General features: G+C 35.9%; 1 pseudogene; it reads left to right on the top strand.

Moving 5' to 3' along the window:
* Nucleotides 1–14,323: 14,323 nt before the first annotated feature.
* On the top strand, nt 14,324–14,733 carry LOC114238013 (synaptosomal-associated protein 23-like; annotated as a pseudogene).
* The last annotated feature ends 1,685 nt before the right edge of the window (nt 14,734–16,418 follow it).

The raw sequence follows: 16,418 nt of genomic DNA, 5'->3' as shown, positions 1-16,418 counted from the left end.
TTGATAATAGAGGCAAGAATATACAATGGAGAAAAGACAGCCTCTTCAATAAGTGGTGCTGGGAAAACTAGACAGCTACATGGAAAAGAATGAAATTAGAACACTCCCTAACACCATACACAAAAATAAACTCAAAATGGATTAAAGACCTAAATGTAAGGCCAGACACTATAAAACTCTTAGAGGAAAACATAGGCAGAACACTCTGACATAAATCACAGCAAGATCCTTTTTGACCCACTTCCTAGAGAAATGGAAATAAAAACAAAAATAAACAATTGGGACCTAAGGAAACTTCAAAGCTTTTGCACAGCAAAGGAAACCATAAACAAGATGAAAAGACAACCCTCAGAATGGGAGAAAATATTTGCAAATGAAGCAACTGACAAAGGATTAATCTCCAAGATTTACAAGCAGCTCATGCAGCTCAATATCAAAAAAAGCAAACAACCCAATCCAAAAATGGGCAGAAGACCTAAATAGACATTTCTCCAAAGAAGATATACAGATTGCCAACAAACACATGAAAGGATGCTCAACATCGCTAATGATTAGAGAAATGCAAATCAAAACTACAGTGAGGTATCAACTCATACCAGTCAGAATGGCCATCATCAAATAATCTACAAACAAGAAATGCTGGAGAGGGTGTGGAAGAAAGGGAACCCTCTTGCACTGTTGGTGGGAATGTAAATTGATACAGCCACTATGGAGAACAGCATGGAGGTTCCTTGAAAAACTAAAAATAGAACTACCATATGACCCAGCAATCCCACTACTGGGCATATACCCTGAGAAAACCATAATTCAAAAAGAGTCATGTACCACAATGTTCACTGCAGCTCTATTTACAATAGCCAGGACATGGAAGCAACCTAAGTATCCATCGACAAATGAATGGATAAAGAAGATGTGGCACATATATACAATGGAATATTACTCAGCCATAAAATGAAACGAAATTGAGCTATTTGTAGTGAGGTAGATGAACCTAGAGTCTGTCATACAGAATGAAGTAAGTCAGAAAGAGAAAAACAAATACCATATGCTAACACATATATATGGAATCTAAAAAAAAAAAAAAGCTTCTGAAGAACCTATGGGCAGGATAGGAATAAAGATACAGACATAGAGAATGAACTTGAGGACACAGGGAGGTGGAAGGGTAAGCTGGGACGAAGTGAGAGAGTGGCATATACATATATACACTACCAAATGTAAAATAGATAGCTAGTGGGAAGCAACCACATAGCACAGGGAGATCAGCTCGGTGCTTTGTGACCCGCTAGAGGGGTGGGAGAGGGAGGTTGGGAGGGAGAGGCAAAAGGGAAGAGGTACGGGGATATATGTATATGTATAGCTCATTCACTTTGTTATAAAGCAGAAACTAACACACCATTGTAAAGCAGTTATACTCCAATAAAGATGTTAAAAAAAACAAGTGTTGGCAAGGATGTGGAGAAATCAGAAGCCTAATATATTGTTGGTTGGATTGTGAAATTGTATAGCCATTTTGGTAAAGAGTCTGACAGTTTCTTCAAATGTTAAGCATAGAGTTACTCTATGACTTAGCAATTTTACACTTAAGTATATGCCCAAGAGAAATGAAAACATACATCCATACAAAAACTTGTACATGAATGTTTATAGTAGCATTACCCATATAACTAATGTGGAAACATAAATTGATTAATGAATAAATAAAATGTGATATACCCATACAGAGGAATATCATTCTACAATTAAAAGGAATTAAATACTGATATATGCAACAACGTGGGTGGACCTTGAACACATTATGCTGAGTGAAAGAAACTAGACACACAATGCCACCTACCATACGATTCCATTTATATGAAATTTCCAGAATAGGGAAATCTATAGATACAGAAAGTAGATTAGTGTTTGCCAGATGCTAGGCGGTAGTAGGGGTGGGGCATGGAGAATGACTGCTCATGGATACGGGTATTTTTTGTGGGGGTGATGAAAATATTCTAAAATGAGGCAATAGTTATGATTGCACAGCTCTGATGCTACACTAAAAAAAATTGAGTTTGTACTTTAAATGGAGGAATTTTATGGTATGTGAATTATATCTTAATAAAGCTGTTAAAAATTAATTCCTAGAGAATGAAATAAAATCAGGCAAAGCAGTATTCACATTGATCCTGATTTTTTTCTAGATAAAGAGGCAGCATGATTTTGCATACAGCTGTTCCAAAACTCCTCTAATATCTGTTTGTTGTTTATCATTTCCATGAAAGAGGAAAATCTTAAAATACTGAGTGTTATGAAATTTGAAACAAGAGAAGTCAGCTTAAAAGCTCCTCTGGGGCTTCCCTGGTGGTGCAGTGGTTGAGAGTCTGCCTGCCAATGCAGGGGACACGGGTTCGAGCCCTGGTCTGGGAAGATCCCACATGCCGCAGAGCAACTAGGCCCGTGAGCCACAATTACTGAGCCTATGCGTCTGGAACCTGTGCTCCGCAACAAGAGAGGCCGCGATAGTGAGAGGCCCGCGCACCGAGATGAAGAGTGGACCCCGCTTGCCGCAACTAGAGAAAGCCCTGGAACAGAAACGAAGACCCAACACAACCAAAAATAAATAAATAAAGTTAATTATAAAAAAAAAAAAGCTCCTCTGATTATGATGTTCAAATTAGAGATAACATTACAAAAATCATAGAATTTTAAAACTTAAATTTATTCTAAAGAGGATTTTATCATAAAATGCTATGCCCCTGAAGATATCTTAATTAGTTACACACATACAAAGACACACACTTCTAAATGCATTTTGACTATGCAAGCACCAGGGTAACCCCAGTCACCATTCTGACTCCTAACAGGTATAGAAATTGGCTTTTTCTATGTTTGTGAAAATTCACCTTGGCTGTCAAGTAACTATCAATTGCTGATTTTACCTGCCTGAAACTTGAAATTATTTGAGTTTGCAAACTGAGTCTGCTCTAATTCCTTTATTAGTCAGATAAAGAAGATTAGCCAGTGTGTTTAAGAGACTAACCTAAGATGATATAGCTAAAATCAAAACTCCAGTCTCTGGATTTCATTTTCCTTTGTCTTTGCCCTAAATTTTGTCATTAAAATTTGTAATTTAAGAGCTAAAATGTGTTGCTAATAATACTCTGTTTTGGAGTTTGCTGCCTCTTACAATTTTTTGGAATAGTGGTTCAACAGTGATGGTGATCCACACATCAGTGCCACCTTTTCATTGATGCCTGATATTGTTGAAGCAACAGCTATCATCTTGCCACTCAGGAAAAACAGTCATCACATCCACACAATTCTCTCACCAGAAAATGCTTTTCCTAAGAGGTGTGAGAATCTTATTTCCCACCTCCCATATTCTTTCATGTATTCTATCTTATTCTTAGGAATGTTTTTTAAAAAAACACCTCTCTGAAATAAAAATCTACTTCTCTGTTTCAACCTGTCACATTATTTAGCACATTCTATACTGAAAAAGTGGACTGAACAACCATGCTAACAGTTTATTATATGACTGTAGAGATTGAAGGCTGTACACTATGGAAAATGTCTCCCACCATGAAGGGACAATGAGATACCCAGGTCTGTTAAGCTCTGTTGGATCCCCACAGTTCCCTCATTAAACAACCAGTCTCCATGTGGACAAGCTATCCTTCTGCTGGCATGAGTTTTGTCTCCCTCCTTGACACGTGTCCTACAACAAATGCTCACTGAAATAGCAAGACTGACTTCACTCCTTATAATTTAAAGAGCCCACCCGACTCAGGGTTAAATGTATAGTATACCACGTAACTTATCAATGGGACCTGAGTTAAATACTGAATTTGGAGTTTGAATATAAAGATAATTTGAGTGCAAAATTGAATAGAAGTTGATCTAAATAAAAAATTAATGAACTAGTTTTGGTTCACAATTTTTCTTACTGGAAAGAATACAAATGATAATTTATCAAATATTTACATGCCAAGTGACTTACAAATTATGTTCTATTTAATCTTCACATGAAATGTATGATCTAAGTATTATTCAGTCTGTACTACAAATGAAGAAATAGAGGCTCAAGAGGTTTTAATAATTGCTTACGATCATATAACTAGTGAGATATATAATTACTTTATAAAATAAGTTTGACCAATTTTGTCATTTTTAATACCAGAATATACATCTAGATTTCCTCAAACCTAGAGAAGTATACAGAAGTTTTGGAATTGAGGCCATTTCGCAGTAACTTATTGACATTAGAAGAAATTACTTAAATCATTTGAGAGTTTAAAAGATTGTTAAAGGAAAAGGAAATTGGAAAAGTGTGTTGTTGTTGTTGTTTTTTCCGAAATAAAGTGGCTTTCCTGTACTCAGAGCTAGGGTTCAAAAGTAAGTGAACTGTCTGTCTGTTTGCTTCTCAGAGAAGGATGAAAGCCTTCCAAAATTCAAGGCAAAAGATTAGAAAACCTGATATTATAAAATATCTTGATTCCATAGCTTTGCTCCTGTCATCTTCATGCAATTCATATTTTGATCCCACTACTTTCATATTTATCAAAAGAATACAAAACTTTCATCAAAATCATATCAAAATTGACATTTTATTTCATTTAAAATATTCAATTAATATTGTCTTCCTTAAATGTATTTCCACTGTAGATAAAATCTAATTTCTGCATTTTAAAAATTGCATTAAAAGTAATTTCACTGGTTCCAATTCCTTAGTGAATTACTATTATAGAAAAAAATTTAATTTAATGACCAAAGTTTACTAAGTCTATCTTATCTCAATGTGCATTTTGTTTTGTCTGTAGTTGTTAACTAAGTGCAATTATTTAAGATTAGCTTGGTGCTTTGTGTCCACCTAGAGGGGTGGGATAGGGAGGGTGGGAGGGAGACGTAAGAGGGAGGAGATATGGGGATATATGTATACATATAGCTGATTCACTTTGTTATACAGCAGAAACTAACACACCATTGTAAAGCAATTATACTCCAATAAAGATGTTAAAAAAATTAAAAATTAAAAAATTTAATTTAATTTAATTTAAAAAGATTTTAAACATTTAAACATTGTCAGAATTTTTAATTATTTATCAACATTTTACCAAATTAAAATCTTACCATGTAAATTTTACCTGTCATCAATATTACTTTGTGCTGATTATTTCTACCAAGTGTAATTTTTTGTATTATACTATTGCTGTTTTTAAGGTTTCTGAGCTAAATGATTCTTCAATCATATTTTTACTTATAACTAATTTAACACTGTCAGTATGGGTTTGTGGATTACTTTAATCATAATACTTACTAGGAAATAGATAAAAGTTTTAGATGTAATTATCATCACGTTTCATGATAGGTATTTCAGACTTTTTAAAAAGAGTTATCATTTGGCTTAATAAAATAAAAAAAAAATTCTCCTGAATTCATTTCAAGAAATGCCATACTTTGGGCATTTTCTATTGAACAGTTCAGTAATCCTGTTCTATTCAATCTGTTCTTAAAGCTATCCATTTTGTTCTTAATTTTAGATATCACATTTTTCAATTTTAAGTTACGGGTTTTACTTCTATAGAATGTCTAAATTCTTTGATAAAATCATCCATTCAATCATTTTTGTGTCTTTTTCTCTATTCTTTTAGCATATTAATCATAATTACTTAGAGGTCCTGTCTGCTAAGGTTACCTTTTGGATCATCCATTGAACTTTTCTACTATCTGTTCTTTTCTCTTGTGGGTTTAGCCACACCATGTTACCTTGTTTCATGTCTTGTAATTTTTAATTGAATGTCACAGATTTTGGATAAAAGAACATTTGAGGATCTAGATGGTACCTTCTATTACATATCCATTTCTTCTATTAGACAGAAACCATAAGTGGCTGGTTGCTTCCATCCAATTAGTAAATTTCAGTTTGGGTAAGATTTCGTTTACCTCTCCCTCATCCTTCTTTCTAAGGCTGGGCCCTCAATAGCTTTCAATTGACAGATTGTTAGATTCTCCAAACAACATAGCCCTAAAGTAGATATTCTAGAATTTAAAAGTACATTATTTAAAATAAAACACAAAAGATGGGTTTAAGAGAGACTCATTTTTGCCCTTTAAAGATTTGTAGCTTAGTCTATCAGCCAACAGCTTCAAAATTTGAAAACTGGACTTCGGTTTTAGATTGGTGATGTAAGGAGTTAGAAAGAGGATTGCCCCCATCCTTAAAACAAGAAAAAAGCTGTAAAACTGGAAGCTAACTAATTTTCATGAGACTATAAGAGAACTGAGGACACAGCTGATCGACGAGAATCTGTAGGGAGAACAGCACCAGAACATTTGCTTACCTGAGACAGAAGTTGCCAAATAACATATAAATAGGTAGAAATGTTAAACAAGACATTTTAAACAAATTGTCGAAGCATGGGCTATATTGAGAGTGTGAAGCCACTGATATGAAGGCGGGATTTTGCCGTCTTGCAGTCTTTTCCCTCTGGAAACCCCGCCAGACAACCACAGGGAAGATGGGGAGAATGCTGAGAAAGGTACTGGCTGGCAGAGGGAACAGCAGCCACTGCCAAAACCTCACCCAGACCCCTCCCTCCTTATTTATCCTAAAGAACAAAGATCTTAATTTAAAGGAGGAAGATCAGTTAAACGTGCAGTCTGGGGAGCTGGGGAAGAACAATGGAGGCCACCACTGAAAATCTACCCAGATCCACCTCCCCTATCTTTCCAAATGAATAAAACCTCAATCTTTAGAGGGAAGAGTGGCCAAACTATAGGGGAGGGGGCTGATGGAAATCCACGGAACCTGGAGGAGGGGCAAGAACACGAGTGAGGTCCATCTCCCAAGACCCAGATTCAGAGTGACTGCTTAAAACTGAGGTGTAATTAAATAATCAGAGAATTCAATGATCATCCAACCTCCACCCCAAGCACCACACTAACCAGCCTGGAATAAAAATATCAACGGAACACAACATCCCTGGTTTTAGGGAAATGCAAATTAAAATCAGAATGAGATACCACAGTTAGAATTAGTAAAATTAAAACAATAAAATGATGACACTAAATACTGGTGAGTATGCAGAACAGGAATTCTCATTCACGGCTGATGTGAATCCAAAATGGCAGAGCCACTTTGGAAGACAGCTTCTTGTAAAGTTAAACAAATGCTTATGTTACAACCCAGTAATCTCACTCCTATGCTTTACTCAAGTTAATTGAAAAATTATATTCACACAAAAATGGCCTGTACATGACTGCTTACAGCTGCCAAAAATTGGGAACAATCAAGATATCCTTGAAGAGATGAGAAACTAAACAAACTGTGGTCCACCTGTACAATGGAATACCGCTCATAAATAAGAAACAATGAGTTGTTGATTCACATAATAACATGGATGAATCTGAAAGGCATTTTGCTAAGTGTCAGAATCTCTCCCAACTACTCTGTCCCTCGGAAGATGCCTTCTGACAAAAGCACAAAATATGTCCAAGTGAAACACAGCTGTGTTCCTCAGTGTCAATTCACCACTCTCTAGAACTTTCTTCCCAGTCTGTTTTATTTTCTGGGTCTGTTCACCTTCACTAGGATGGAGGGCACAGGGAACTGTTTTTTTCCTAAAGATTATGAAACTAGTGGAGATTTTACTCTGCCTTTTATAAGTTTTTATAATATGCCTTTTCACCTCTCATGTAGAAATCAGTAAATGTTTTCTAGGAAAATTGTTCATATGTTTGAGGTCCCCAGAGTCTCCAATTATTTTATTGCAGCTCCATGTGACCGCTAAAATCTTTGTTAGTTTTTGTTTTCTCCAGCAGCAGCCCAGCCCTTTGCTCGGCCAAACCCTGACAACAGGGGAAACACTGCCTATCGTCGGCTCACCTCTGGAAGTTCTTGCCTTCTGAAATTTTAGTTCATTCAGTACTGTTGCTTCTGTATATCTCTGATGCTTTTAAATACATAATCTTTTTTTATAATTTATTCTACTTTTACTAGTTTTTGTTACTGGGGCCATTGGTCTGCCGTGACCAACTGCATTCCACTCTCAGCCAGGAAGAGACATTGCTTCCCTAATTGTTTTCAAGTAGGGCTAAGTTTTACATCAAAACATGGAGCCTCTCTTTTGATTACAATATTGTTTCCATATTTTCCCAAAGCTTTGCAGTTACTAATTCTTTAAAAAACACACTAAAGAAATTCTCAATCTCTTCAAATACTTCTGAGGTTATTCTTATTTTTGATTGTTCATTATTTAGATGTGGAGACTTTAAGTGGATTAGCTTCTCTTCTGCACTAGTTCCTGGACTTCTCACATTTCTCTCAAACTGCAGCACTTCCGTCCTGGGCACAGGGAAGAGGAGAGGTATGAGAGTGTCATAACTGAGTCCTCCTGGATATGGTTTCACAAGCCACAGTCATACCATGCTCTTTGGCATCTTTACAGCCTGAGATTCTGGTTTCATAAGTAAATTATTACTATGTTTCTTATGACTTGTGAACAAAGAAAGTATGGCTGCATTCACTTTCTTAGAAATATATGGAAATCTTTTAATGTAAAAATGACTCCCAAATTTATTGAATGTTCCAGTTGTATTATGTTATTGATATAAGCAGGTTCAATGCATGGTGAATAATCGCTTGGAAAAATTAAACATTTAGTATAATACATTTAATTAAAAAATAAAGTAATACGTGAAAGTTAGATTGCACAAAATACACATTGAAATGTAAAGAAAGTAATTTTGAAAAGAAATTAATATTTTTTCAAAAGAAAATAATTTTGAAAAGTTGATTATTCAGATGGCACTCTAGTACCTCAGAATAATCAAGTTATTCATTTATACAATGAATATTTATTGAATGCTTTATTTAGTACCTCAGTTGGCACTGTACTATTCAGAAATCCCAATTAATGAAAAATACTGGTCGATGGAAAAAGTGATTAGCAGTTATTTATTAATGTATTTTGAAAATAGCATAGAAAATTTTCTAAATTAGCTAAATAATTGGAAATCAGATTATCAAAGTGAGAAAAAACAGGATATTAAAAGTATAATATGAGCTACTCACAACTCCAATTATCTCTATTAAAGTACTAGAGAAAATAATATAAGCTGAAATAGTTTATTTTATGTATCATATATATTGATTAGTAAAGCATTGCTAGTTTAAAAGCAAATATCATAAATAACAAGAATTGGGATCAATAATAACAATATCTTGTTGTCTACTCTATACCAACATATTTTTAAGCTATGAAGCATAAAAAAAGTATGTCTTTATATTTACTGTAAGAAAGAACATAAAATCTTTAGTAAATGGGAAGATAAAACCATTTGTGTGTTCATTATTTAACACTGCAGCATGTGGGAGTCCTGCCTGGGAGATGCTCAAATAGTTCCCTGGTTAGAAGAAATCTAGCAAGCAGTAGGGCATTAATGAACTGGAGTCTTGTTTCAGCAATAACAAACGTGAATGAGATTTGAAATAGTGAAGCAGTCTGTGCCTCCCCAAGGTGCAATCAATACAGAGTAATTTCCTTACACTTTTATATTCTTCATATAACACCAGCATCACCTCACTTTCAGTTATTCCTGACTCAATAACGCCCGTGGTCTTAGATACCTGTGTGTTACTAGGTGACAATAAATCCCCATCACCAGCAGCAATTTAATTCAGCCTATTCCAACAGATGAATAAAACATATCTGAATCAGGATACAAATATTGACTCAGGAAAGTCTATCAAATGGGATCTAGAATCAGAAAATGGGGTTCAATTTCTAGTTTTGCAGTTCACTAATGATGATATCTTGGACAATGTAGAGTCTGGGAATACTAACAGTGAAATGCCGCAAACATCAGAACATATACCTAATTCAGCCATGGGTGGGAACTTATTCACATGGGTTATTATATGCTAAAAGTTCGGGAAATTTGAAATAACATAGAGTTTCCTTGCCTATTTATTTTAAAAGCTAACATTTTCTAACTATACTAATTATATTTCTAACCATACTAATTATATACTAAATGTAACTATTAAATTGTAGTAATTTTTTAAAAGTTTTATTTTATATTGGAGTATAGTTGATTTACAATGTTGTGTTAGTTTCAGGTGTACAGCAAAGTGATTCAGTTATACATATACATATATGTATTCTTTTTCAGATTCTTTTCCCATATAGGTTATTACAGAGTACTGAGTAGAGTTCCCTGTGCTATACAGTAGGTCCTTGTTGATTCTCTATTTTATATGTAGTAATGTGTGTATGTTAATCCCAACCTCCTAATTTTTCCCTCCTAAATTATAATAATTTTTAAACTATTAAACTAACTTTTTCTAATTATAAAAGTAATTCATGCTTATTATAAAATATTTGGAAAATACAAAATGTATTTAAATGGAAACATGTCCTTTGAAAACCCTGCTCCCATAAATGAGGTTAATGTTTTAGTACATTTACTTCTAAAGTGCTTCAAATTCATTTCTTTACCATTTTAGTATAGCATTCTGCATCGGGTATATTATATTCATAATCAATACCACCAAAGTCTCAAGCGTGACAGTGATTTGGTTTTGTGCAGGTGGGCCTCTGTGTGCGCTGGAGGAACCAGGGGGTCTCAGGGGACCATCTATCCCACTCCTCCTTTGCCTGAACACCTGGGTTAAGGACAGGCTCTTGGGGCTCAGTGAGGAAACTGAGTACTGAGCACCCTGGGGGCAGTGAAGAAAGTGGGAGCACCACATGCTTGCGCTCTTTGTTCCCAAACTCTGTGTCTCCCTTGGGTGGGCACTTCCTGCCACTGATGGGAAATTGCTGATCCCTCTACCTAAGTTGCCTATTGAAGAGAAAACTATCAAGTTGGGTCACAGCACATTATTTAACCAAGGGAGTTTGGGGTTGCTCAATAAATGGTGAGTCAGCAAACGTAGCCTTCAAATTCTTCCTTCATAAAATTTAAGATTGTGTCTCGTGGTGGTTCTGACATGTGCCCAGCCTAGTTGTATTCCCTACCTCTCTCCTCACCCCTGCCTCTGCTCCTGTCACTGAAGAGGGCTTCCCTCCACCCCCACCCCTGCACTGATGCAGTTCCCTACCCCAAGGTTGATTCCCTCCTCCTGGAAGGCCCCCTCCCAATGATCAACCTACATCCAAGGACGCACTATGCAAGGAGCCTCATTCATGTTCATTCAACTGGTTCTCTATTTAGTGAGTCAAAATTTATCAATTCTAAGAACTAAAGCATTCTTGTGGTCATCACTCATTGACCAGTGTAGGGCTGACGCTCTTGATTTGTAAAGGCAGACTCACTTTATATTTTTGCATGTGGTGTTTAGTCTCCTTACCTCAGTACTCAAGTCAGAGCAATAACAGAAATGAGAGACATTGGCTTTACAAAGGTTTAAAGCGATCTGAGTAATGTTTGCAGAGTACTTTACAAATTTGAATTCTTTATAATGACTTTTCCAAAGTAGAGTAAATTAATACACAATACATGATTTCTATTGTCCTTTATACATCAATAATTCACCAGTCTACTTTACCAAGAAGAACAACTTCACATTTTAGGTTTATCGGAAAGTTTGGACCATTTTAAAGAAGTTAAATATGGAGAATTTCCCTTTGTTCCGTAAATGTTAAGCCAATAACTGTAACCTCAAATTCCTACTTCAGAAAATTTCAAGTGAAATTTAAATGAGGTTTATTTTATTATTTGTATATAAAAGAATATTTTATTTGTTTCCTTTTCAAAAAGAGTTTTTTATCTTGGACGAAAACATGGAAATAGATCTTTAGGACTGGGTCAAGCAATGACTTCTTAGATGGGACACCACAAAAAAGTGAAAAAAGAAAAAAGATCAATTAGATTTCATCAAAATTAAAAGGCTTTGTGCTTCTATCTATCAAATAATTAGTACTATCAAAAAAATAATGAGACAAACTGCAGAATAGGAGAAAATGTTTACAAAGCATATATCTGATAGCAGACATATTCAGAATGCATAAAGATCTTATACTACTGAGTAATAAGATAAATAACTCATGTTAAAAATGGACTAAGTATTTGTAGACATTTCTCTGAAGAAAATATAAAAATGGCAACAAGCACACAGGAATGTTCAAAATCATCAGTTGTTAGGGAACTGAAGATTCAAACCATAATGAGATACCACTTTTCACCCATTAGGATGGCTAAAATAAAAAAGACAAAAGCAGATGTTGGTGAGGATGTGAAGAAATTGGAATCCTCATATTGCTGATGAGAATATGAAACGATGCATCTGCTTTAGAAAACAGTTTGGCAGTTCCTCAAAATGTTAAACACAGAATTACTATATGATCCAGCAATTACACTCATAAATACATACCCAAGAAAGGTTAGAACATATGTCCATAGAAAAAACTTGCATATGAATGTTCATATCAGCATTATTCATCAGAGCCAAAAAAATGGCAACGACCAAATGTCCATCAACTGACGAAGGGACATATAAATATGGTATATCCACTGAAATAATCAGCAAAATAAGGAAGTACTGATATATTCTACAACATGGATGAACCTTTGAAAATATTATTCTAAGTAAAAGAGTCCAGTCAGAAAAGAACACAGATGATTCCATTTATATTAAATTTCCAGAAAAGGCAAATGTCTAAAGACAGAAAGTGTATTCATAGTTACTAATTACCATAAGTAGGGACAGAGTTGGGCAGGGAATAGCAGATATAGAGTAGCTGATGGTGAGTATAGGTTTCTTTGGGAGAGTGATGAAAATGTTTTAAAACTAGTTAATCATGATGTTGGCACTCTCTGTTACTGTACTTGAAAAACATTGAATAAATGAGTGAATTTTATGGTATGTGAATTATATGTCAGTAAAGCTGTTAAAAAGGCCCCCCCCACACACAGTGGACATTGTGGTTTTGATCCTGCCTCTCCCACTAGCAGCTAATATTTAAAACAGATGCTATCTTTCCATTTGTCACTTCAGCAGATCAAGTCTCAAGAATTTTGTGGTCCACAGGAACAATTTATTATATACTTACTACACAGCCCCAACCCTGACAGCAATAACTTATCTTTTGGATTTATGGTTAAATCCACACAAATTTAAGAAGATAAAATAAAATGAAGGGAGATCAATAGTTTTACAATCATCAACAGATCTGCAGTATAATTATATCCTAGACATATACTCCCTTAATGCACTTCTGATAAGAAGCTATGGATTAATAGCCCACATTAACTTAGGCTGAGTTGCAGAAGAAAATCTGCATTTATACTTGTGTCACTTTTGCCTGTGCTAAAGAATTCTATTCTAGACAGACTTGCACTATAAAAAGATACATTTGTAATCAACAACAATTGAGAAGATACATGGAAGAAATCACTTCATTTTCATAACAAGAACAATAGCAAAAAAATCAAAAGTATGATGAATGTTTAAAGCAATGTACAAAACCTACATGAAGAAAACTTGTATTTGATAGAACATAAGTCTTTTTTGTTCTATTTACTTTATTTTTAGTCATGATACTTAATGCTTTGAAATTTCAAGTGTTTTTTTTATAGCTTTAAAGAAGGATATACAAACAACACATAGATATACAGTTCTCAGGGTACCTTTAAATTAAATATTTTTCCTTGATGGGCTGTGTCCATTGCAGTGGGCTCATTGAATTTAGATGAGAAGTGTACCAGAGGAGACAGTATGATTTAAAGGGCATGCATTATATAATAGATATGCTGCGAAGTGTATTTCTTTTCATCCCTCAACAGCTCTAAAAAGAAGATATGGGGATGTCCATTATGAAAGCAAGAGAACTGGTTCCAAAATTTGACTCAAGTTTCCTTACCTAGCCCTTACCCCTAGGCAATTAATTCAGGTCTGCCTATTCCAAAGTTCATACACATCCACTTTCCACTGCCCATTGGTGCACTACTCTAATAAACAGTCCAATAAATAGGAAAGGGGAGTGGAGATCTTTGCTTTTCATTATAGGCTGTTTAGATTCTAAAGAAGGTTTTCTGTTTTGTGGGATACTTACTATTTTATCTCTCAGATTTGAATTATAAATGCAGATACCTTATCTTCATTATGAAATTATAGACAGCTTGAGAGCAGAATATGATTCTACTTTGTATCTTTTAGAATATCTAGAACTGAGATAATAAATGAACAGACTAGGCATAAAAAGGAGAAGGATTTCAAGAAATATGGGTGGGAGTCCGGCCTGCAGGTGTCCAAGCTGCTGTGGCCAGAAGGGAGTGGCCAGAACTGCTTGAATATCTACATTTCAGTTTCTGCACCTATCAAGAGTTTTAATTCATCATGGATAATCTGTCAGCAGAAGAAATTCAGCTGAGGGCTAACCAGGTTACTGATGAGTCTCCGGAAAGTACGAGGAGAATCCTGGGTTTAGACATTGAGTCTCAGGATGCAGGAATCAAGACTATCACTATGCTGGATGAACAAGGGGAACAACTAAAACACACAGAAGAAGGCATGGACCAAATAAACAAAGACATGAGAGAAGCAGAGAAGACTTTAACAGAACTAAACTAGTGCTGTGGCCTTTGTATATGCCCATGTAATAGTATAACAAATGATGCCAGGGAAGATGAAATGGAAGAGAACCTGAATCAAGTGGGAAGTATCCTAGGATCACAGAAAAGGCTAACACCAACAAAGATCGTATTGACAATGCCAATGCCAGAGCAAAGAAACTCATTGACAGCTAAAGCTACTGCTGTACTTTCTTTAAAAAATTTTTATTTATTTATTTTTAGCTGTGTTGGGTCTTCGTTTCTGTGCGAGGGCTTTCTCTAGCTGCGGTGAGCGGGGGTCACTCTTCATCGCGGTGCGTGGGCCTCTCACCATCGAGGCCTCTCTTGTTGCGGAGCACAGGCTCCAGACGCGCAGGCTCAGTAATTGTGGCTCACGGGCCCAGTTGCTCCGCGGCACGCCGGATCCTCCCAGACCAGGGCTCGAACCCGTGTCCCCTGCATTGGCAGGCAGACTCTCAACCACTGCGCTACCAGGGAAGCCCTGTACTTCTTTATCATTTATGCATTTCCCTAGCTCCTCCTTCAAAGTCATTACCTTTCCAGAGTTTGAAATTTTGTTTCCACACTCTTCTAATTGGGAGATGATGTGGAAGAAGATCTAGGAGTAACAGCCCCCCTATTCTTTTATTTTCTCTTTTTCCCTTGAGGGTAGACTGCTGCTTAGTTTTCCTTCTAGTATTTTCTTTGTCAGGCCATACTCTTAGGTTGGTTTTCATACATCATATATAGTGTTATTTTTCATTGTCTCCATTTACTTAGCAGGTTCTTCTGCTTTCAAAATTTGGAAGCATTGCCAAAGACAGCCATGTAAAAGGAAGCTGGGGGCACTGGGGGCAGGCATAAGGAGGAGAGGCAAGAGATAAGAGGTTGTTACCTCAGTAAAACCTGCAGACCCTAAAGCCAGAAGTTGCATAACCACAGTGAAGATCTAGTTGGGTTTAATTTCTATATAAGTTGCAGTTATTGCCAATTTAGGCCAATGCTTGGTTTTGGAGTCTGTATACACAACATTTTTGTTATACATCACAATTTTGCAACCTCTGCTTCAACAAAGAATAGAATGAGTTTTCTTAAAGTGAGCTTAATTTCTGAACTCTTCGTGATTCATTTATGTACATAAATTCTATGATCCCATTTCATTTTGCACCATATAGGAATACATGGTATAAATGGATGGCTTTTTATTTTCATATTATTAGTACTATCATTTGGACTTCCCTGGTGGCACAGTGGTTAAGAATCCACCTGCCAATGCAGAGGACACAGGTTCTAGCCTTGGTCCGGGAAGATCCCACATGCCATGGAGCAACTAAGCCCGTGAGCCACAACTACTGGGCCTGCACTCTAGAGCCCGCGAGCCACAGCTACTGAGCCCATGCACCACAACTACTGAAACCCACGTGCCTAGAGCCCGTGCTCTGCAACAAGAGAAGCCACCACAATGAGAAGCCAGCACAGCGCAATGAAGAGTAGCCCCCGCTGGCCACAACTAGAGAAAGCCCACACGTAGCAATGAAGACCCAATGCAGCCAAAATAAATTAATTAATTTAAAAAAATAGTATCATGGTCCCATTACAGGCCTATTAACCTCATAAATGTGTCATTAGTCTTTGAAGAAAAAATATGTAAATATGTGTATATAATATGAGAATTTCTCTCTACAGCAGGGCTTAAAATTTTTTGAAAAGTTTGACAAAGTATATCACATGAATTCAGATTTACCTCAATGCCAAGAATTATGTTTAGATAGGAAAAAAGAAACTTGTTTTGATCTCAGGTAGAAAATGGTTAGATTACTCTGAGTTTTATGTAGCTTTAAACTTTTTTTAAAACTAGAATGTATTCTGTTTAACTAAAA

The sequence above is a fragment of the Balaenoptera acutorostrata genome, chromosome 6 (assembly GCF_949987535.1).
Source record: "Balaenoptera acutorostrata chromosome 6, mBalAcu1.1, whole genome shotgun sequence".
NCBI lineage: Eukaryota > Metazoa > Chordata > Mammalia > Artiodactyla > Balaenopteridae > Balaenoptera > Balaenoptera acutorostrata.
The sequence above is the reverse complement of the archived record's forward strand: the minus strand, read 5'-3'. Positions and strand labels throughout refer to the sequence as shown.